Source organism: Cynara cardunculus (genome assembly GCF_001531365.2).
Source record: "Cynara cardunculus var. scolymus isolate 2C chromosome LG 12, CcrdV1, whole genome shotgun sequence".
In the NCBI taxonomy this organism is placed as follows: Eukaryota; Viridiplantae; Streptophyta; class Magnoliopsida; order Asterales; family Asteraceae; genus Cynara; species Cynara cardunculus.
The window spans coordinates 36,158,747-36,166,780 of NC_037539.1; positions in this window are offsets into that span (position 1 = coordinate 36,158,747).

Genomic DNA, 8,034 nt, shown 5'->3' on the forward strand with positions numbered 1-8,034 from the left:
TTATCTTTAATAATGAACAACCTGCAATTATTTTGATAAGATAATAGTTTTGAACAAGATGTTATCTGAAATACCAAAGAGCGTATTTCACATGCTTTGATAAGATGTATTTTGATGAGATACAAAGAATTTGCTTGCAAAAGCAATGACCCCAAAACACACACACACAACCCTTTGAAGATTAAAAATCTTCATAGGGATCTTGACTATCTTGATATAGACTTTGAGAAACTTGAGACATGGTATTTGAACTTGAAGGAGAGCTACTTGAATGAGAGTTTCCTCGTTTAATCTCTTGAATAAGTCTTTTTAGTTCTTCTTTTGAATCAGCGGCCAAAAATTGATTAATTTTTTCATCTTCTTTGTTCTGGCTTGATGCTGATGAAATAGAAGCTCGAGCACCAAAAGTGATTGAATAATAATCAAGAACTCCTTGAATAGTCATCTTCTGCATTTGATCATTAGGAAGTTTTTCCCACCATTTTACTCTAGTGATTCTTTGTAATAATGGAGGGGAAGAACCATTTGCATCAACGACCTTAAAGGTCCATGACAAAATCCATGGTATTTTGAATAATATTGTAAATTGGAGAAGATATTCAAACTCTGTAATTTCTTGAACAAAGATTTCTTTGAACTTTTTGAATCCTTCATTTACCCTTGGAGGAAGGGTTTGTGGGATATTTCCCATAAACTTGAACCATCTGACAAACCATCTTGGGTAATTGCAGTCAAATTTTTTGTCAAAATACAAAAACCAAAAATGGGTGTAACTTCTTAGGTATAAAAAATTATACCAAGCATCTTGATAATCATAATAATCATAAGAGGGGTTTTGACTAAAATTTGATAAGGGTTTGCTGACATAGAGTGGGGATCCCCAATCTTGATTAGAGAGGACACGAAGAATTTGAACCTTACTAAAATCTATTTGAGAATAGTTGGTTTGATTTGAGCGATGAATCCTAATAGATTTAGAGTCTATCAGAATTGCTTCATAATACTCTCTAGATTTGAAAGAATCGCTAATGAATAAAGAACCTTTTTGAAAAAGATAGTCATTGAGTACTTGAAATCCTTTGCTTTGAAGATAAATTTCATAATCTTCAAGGATTTTAACTGTTTGGCTATAGGGGTTGAGTAAATAAGAACTTGAATCGAATTTTGAAGGAGTAGAAGGCCTTAATGGACTGTTTTGAGCGAAAGGTGATCTTTGAACAGTTTTTGGAGGAGTAGTAGCGATGGATTTATTTCAAGCAGAATTTGATGGTGTTGGAAGAGTACTATTCGGACTTTGAATCAGAGACGAATAGTATGGACGAAGTGATGTTTGAGAAAAGGGAGAAAATCTATTTTGAGTAGAAATGAGAATTATGGAATGATTACTTTGAGTAGATTTGAATGGAGAAAGAGTCTTTTTCTTTTGATCAGGAGACGGAGTCTTTTGAGAAGTCATCTTCCCTATAAAAACTCTCTTGATAAGAAATCTGGTAAAGAATTATATTTTCCTTTGATAAAATCTATTTGAAAATCAAAATTTCCTAGCAAGGCTTGCCATCTTGCAAAAATTTGTTTTAAAATCATATTTTTGATGTCATTTTCTAAAATTGGTTTTGCAGACTGACAATTGATTCTTAACGAAAAAGGTTTCATGTATAAATCATCTTCAAACTTCTTTATACATAAAACAATGCTTAAAATTTCTTTTTTGGCTGTTGAATAGTTCTTTTGGGTGTCGTTCCAAGCACCTGAAAATGATCTTACTAATTCTTTTTTAATTTGATCAGTTGATTTTTGTTTGAGTATTCATCCAAATCCTATGTCACTTGCATCGGTTTCAACTATTAATTGAGCATTAGGGTTAGGAATATGGAGACATGGTAAATATTTTACCTTTTGTTTTATATGTTGAACAATTTGAGTATGTTTTTGAGTCCATGGTTCAAGATTTTTCTTGAGTCTTTGATAAAGTGGTTTACAGATTATTCCTAAATCTTTGAAATAATCATGAACATAATTTAAACATCCTAAAAATCTTTGTAATTGGGTTTTGTCTTTGATTTCAACTGAAAATTTATTAGCAAACTCTAAACTTCTTTGAATAGGTTTTATAGTTTTATGAACAATTTCATGACTTAAAAACTTTATTTGAGTTTGAAAAAGACTCAGTTTTGAAGCAGAGACAACTAAACCATTTCTATGAATTAGATTATAAAATAAATATAGATATTTGAAATGTTGATCAATAGATTTTGAAAAGATTAAAACATCATCAATGTAAACAATTGCAAAGTCGCTTAAAGGGTTTATAATATCATTCATAATATTTTGAAAGTCTGAGGGAGCATTTTTGAGTCCAAAGGGCATAACATTCCATTCGTAATGACCAAAAGGGACATTAAAACCAGTTTTATATTTGTCTTTTTCATAAATTTGGATTTGCCAAAATCCAGATTTCATGTCAAATTTTGAAAAGATTTATGTTTCATGCAATTTTTTGAGTAAATCTCTTTTATGTGGAATAGGTTATCTAATCCATTCTAAAACTTTGTTTAGAGGTTTGTAATTGATTACAAATCGAAGAGAACCTCTTTCTAATTCTACAGCATTCATAACATAGAATGTCGAGCATGACCAAGGGGACTTGGAAGGTCTTATAAGTTTCTTTTGAAGTAAATCTTGAATTTCTGTTTTACAATGTTCTTGTATTCAGAAGACATATGAATAGATCTTGATCAAGAAGGGATATTTTTCTCATCAAAGTCTTTAATATATGGTAATTTGACTATATGTTGTTTTCGGTTCCAAAAGGCATTCGGAATATTTGAATAAACATTATTTTCAAATTTTTCTTTCATTCTTTGTACTTTATTTTGAATGAATGAACTTGATAAATTCTTAGAAATTCTTAAACTACTTATTTCATCATTTAAGAATTTTACTTGATTTTTATTATTTAAATTATTTAATTCATTATAAACAATTGGACTAGCAAATTTGAAAAATATTTTTTTATCTAAAACTTTGGTAACTAAACCATCTTGATTGATTGAGAATGGTTATAATTGAATAATAAATATAGTACCTAGGATCAAAGTAGATGTTAGATTTTTTACAAGTATTAAAGAAGTTTTATAACAATAATTATTATTACATATATGAACATTTGAAACTTTATATTGAATATTGAGTGATGAACCACTTGCGGTTGATAAACGATTTTTTGTTTTTTCATAATATTTTGTAGGTATAATTTCTTCTTGAATACAATTTATATCTGCACCACTATCAATTAGTGCTAGAACAGTTACTTTGAATTCATTATTAATACAGAGGTTAATGTAAACATTCCATTTTTGAGAAGTTATTCCTTTTGAAGGATTTATAGGATTAATTAATTTATTTTTTATTTGAGTAATCGTTTGATTATATGTCTGTTCAATAGGTTCTTTGTCTTTTTCAACATTAGATAACCTATATTTTATTAGTTTTATTTCGGTCTTAACAATTTTTAATTCTTCTTTTAAATCTTCAATGGTTATTGGAATAGTTGATTTTGTAAATCTTGAATAAACTTCTTGTAGATTAAAAGGTTGAGTATAAATTATTGGTTCCTTTTGTTTATTGAAAAATTTATTAGTTATTTGAACTTTGACTTCTTTATCTTGAATTTTATCTAAGAGTTCTAAAATTTATCTTTCTTCATTTGTAATTACATTTATTTGATTACAAGTGCATTTTCCTATACACTCACAACTCGACTCAGATTCTTCAGATGAAGAATAATCTTGAACAATATTGAGATCTTTATGATCATAGTCTGAGATGTTTGATTCACCATCAGAACTATCATTATTAAGAATTAATCTATTGATTTGAGCTTTTAATTGATCAGAAATATCTAATTCATTAATTCTTTTCTTAACATAGCAATCTTTTGCCATATGACAAGTTTTACCACATTTATAACATATTATAAGATCACGTGATTCTTTCTGATAAGTTCTATTGGGTTTTTTGTTGAATTTTTTGTAAGGTTTTTTACTTACTCTTTTTTCTTTATATTTTTCTTCATAATTTTCCGTAGATTTATTTTTTGAAAATCTTTTCTTAGAATATTTTTTTATGTTTTGATGAAGATGGTGTTGAAATAGGTTGATAACCATATTGTTGACAAAAATCTCCTAATTCATTTTTGCTTGAAATTCTATCCTTTTTGAGTTTTGTTTTTAGTCTTAAATCTGAATATATTGATAAACCTTCCTTATTAACATAACTAATGATTTCGCCATAAGTTAAATCTTTGTAAGGTATTTGATTAGTGTATTTTTTCTTAGAGTATTTCTCTATTTGCAGACCTGCAATAAACCTTTCTTTCCAGTAAGTTTCTTTGCAGTCTGGTCTTAACATAACTTTAGTTAGGAACATATCTTTGTACCATCTTTAATCTTGAAGTTTTCTACAAGTTATATTTAAGAGTATTTCATCACTCTTTTCTTGGAATAAAGTTGGATCACCTATATAATTTTTAATAATAGCGTATATTAACGTGTTGATAATATCATCTTCTTGAGTAGTAGTGGTTTGATTATTTTCTTGTTTGATCACAAATTTCTTGGCATTTAGTATATGTATTTTTTTCATCTTTAGTAACATATAGATCCCACCAGCCCTTTAAATTGTCAGTAAATCCAGAGGTTAATAAATTAGCTATTTGTTTTTGATTATTTCCTTTAATTGCATAAGCATTTGCAGTCATGTTTATCTCTTGAATCATATTTAAGATTTGATGTTCGGTTAATCCGTCTATATTCCATTCATATACGGATGTACCATCATATTGACTACGACTCATAGAGAATTCTCTATCTTCGTATTGAACATATGGGAATGTTGGTTTAGGATAATAATTAAAAGTATTTAGTCTGTTTGTTGAAACAGTGCTTTTGAATTTGACTCTATTAACATTATTTGAAAATTGATTTTGAAATTGAGCAACTTGATTACAGCCTTCATCTGTTTCTGAAGAGCTTTCAGTATTTTAATTAATCGTATTAATTTTCATTCCACTTAATTTTTGTTCTAATTCATTGACTAATTTTTTATTATATCCTAAATTTATTGTTGGATCAAATTGTTGTAGAATAAACATTGGATTTTCAACATAAGTTTTTAGTGGAGTAAATGTGCCATCTTTTTCTTGAGATGTGCCATCTTCTTTATTAGCATTATAATGATTATTTTCAACTCTATTTAATTGTTGGCTAATGGTACTTAATATTTCATTTGAATAATTATTTTGATACGCAATATTTTTTATTAATTCATCTTTAGTTGTATTTTCTGTAACATTAACAAAAAGAGTAGCTACATATTTGTTTTGAATTAATATTGATGTTTTTGTGGATGAATACTTATGATATTTGTATCATTTTTTATATTTTTATATTCTTGAGTCATTTTTGGGGAATTATTAATTAAAATGAAAGGATTAGGTATTCCTTTTTGTCTACAAGACATTTCATACCATTCAAAAAATGTTATATGAACATCATTTTGATTAATATATTTTCTCCATGCTAATTGATGCAAAAATTCTTTATTTGAATCATTAATTGTTTTACAATAATACTCTCGTTTTTCTTTATTATGATCAGCATAAAATTCTTTGAAAAGATATTGCATATTAATTGTTGATTGAGACATTTAACAAGTTTTTTCAGCTAAGAGAGATGAAAGTATTTTAACATTGTTGAAAAATCTTTTGATGTTTTATTTTGTTATTTCTATATCTTTTTCAGCCGAATTTATATTTATTTTTTGTTTGTTCTAGTTCTTTTTTGATTAGAGAGATATTTGGAATAAAATAAGGATCATAAAGTATTTGATTTAATCTATTTTGATATTTTAGAAGATGCTCTAAATTTTTTATTAATTCGTCTAGATGATTTTGACTTACTTCTAGGGCTTTCCATTCTTGTTTAATCATTCTTATATGATCTACATAAAACCCGTGACGTACTTGAATTTTATTACTTATAATTGATTTTTGAAATTATTTAATTCAGATAAAACTTCTGAACGGATAGGACTATATTCTTCAAAATCATTTTCTTGATAAATTGGTTTTGGAATATTTGTATTGAAGTCTACATATCTTAAAGATTTAGATTTTGAAATCAAAGGTGTTTTCATATCAACGCTACTGGTTGATCCTATAGAAAATATTGTTGGAACAAATGGAAAAGACTCGAAATTAATATCTATTGACCCATCTTCATGTTCAGTAATATTTGAGTGTTGATTAGAACTTTCTATTTGTTTAGGTTGATGAATATTTTGGAGATTCCAGTTGCAAGATTGAGTAATTTCATTCCATTTAAGACGTTTTGGAATTTGAACTTTAGTGTGTAGGGGATTTGATTCAAATATTATGGTTTCATTTTTTGGACTTGCTATCTTAGTCTTTGACTCGATTGTTGAAGACATAGTCTTGTAACAAATTCGATAAATAACTGTGACAGCTTTGGTATCTTCTTTGAATTCTAAATTCTTAGTTTTAATTGTTAAAACTAAAGTATCTATTTGGATCAAATAATTCTACTGAGAAATTAGGATAACAATTGAAATAAATTGGACCATTAGAAATATTAGTTTCTGCCATTGCTAATATTGAATTCTTAAAATTAGTATGTCTAGCATCTCTTAGAATTAAAAGGACAGGGGCATCTATGCCTAGTTTAAAGAGTGGTTTGATTGCTACTTGAAATAAACCAACATGTAAGAACTTATATTTCTTTCTGTGTTGAATTATAGCAGTTTTTGTAAAAGGTTAAGATTTTCATAATCTTTATTAATTGATAAGGTTTGTTCTGTTGCTTTAATTGAATAACCTTGAAAAAAATCAAAATGACCTATTTTATAAATTGTATTAATATCTTGTTTTGCAATTGTCCATTCTGATAAACTTTGTTCTATATCACTAATATGAATTTCTGATGAATTTAAATGAAGATCTTGTTCATCATTGATTTCATTGCTAGAATTATGTCTTTTAGGGAATAAATTCATTATGTTATTTATATTAACTCAATTGTGCTTAGATTTGAGTATTGTTCTTCTAAGAAAATTAGATTTTTCTAATGATCTTTGAGCTATTAGTGGCTTTCTTTTAGACTGGTACGGCTGCACGTCTTACGCTCCCTGGTGCGTGACTTACGCTACTCCAACGTCTAAGGCTAACCAAAGCTAATATCCAATTATCATTATAAAATTTCATTTTCTTATGGAACAAACTCATCTCTAGGACAAATTCATTAACATAAATATCATAACTCATTACCTCCCTATGAACATAAATCATGGCTCTAATACCATTCGGGACATGACCGTTCATCATAATTGAAATAAAAATTTATAGAGTGATATAATAATAAATAGGCAAACAAATATATATATATATATATATGTATATATATATAGGGAAAAGTCTAAAAAAACTCATTGGACTTTAGTGTTTGAAATGATTAAATCTTTGGACAATTTTTTGGAACAAATAAGTCATTGGACATTCCAAAACATGTTAAATAACTCATTGGACAATTTTTTGAAACATGTAAGTCTTTGGACAATTTAAAACATGTTAAATAACTCATTGGACAATTTTTGGAACAAATAATTTCTTGGACAATCCAAAACATGTTAAATAACTCTTTGGACTTTTCTAAAACATGTTGGTTACATTCTTATGACTTGTACAATTAGTTAAAGTGGTAAAATAGTGAAAAAAAAAGTCCGAAAAAACCCCTAATGAACATTCATATTTTGAACGATTAAGTCCCTAAATATTTTTTGAACAAAAAAATATTTAAATCTATAAAATTAAACAAATATAACAAAAAAAAATACTTACATTTACAAAAAAAAAATTATATTTAAAATTTTTTTTTGATAAAATTTATTTTAATTAAAATAAAAATATATTCTGTCAGTGATTTTTCAAAAAAAAATTAAAAAAAAATTATTATTAAATTT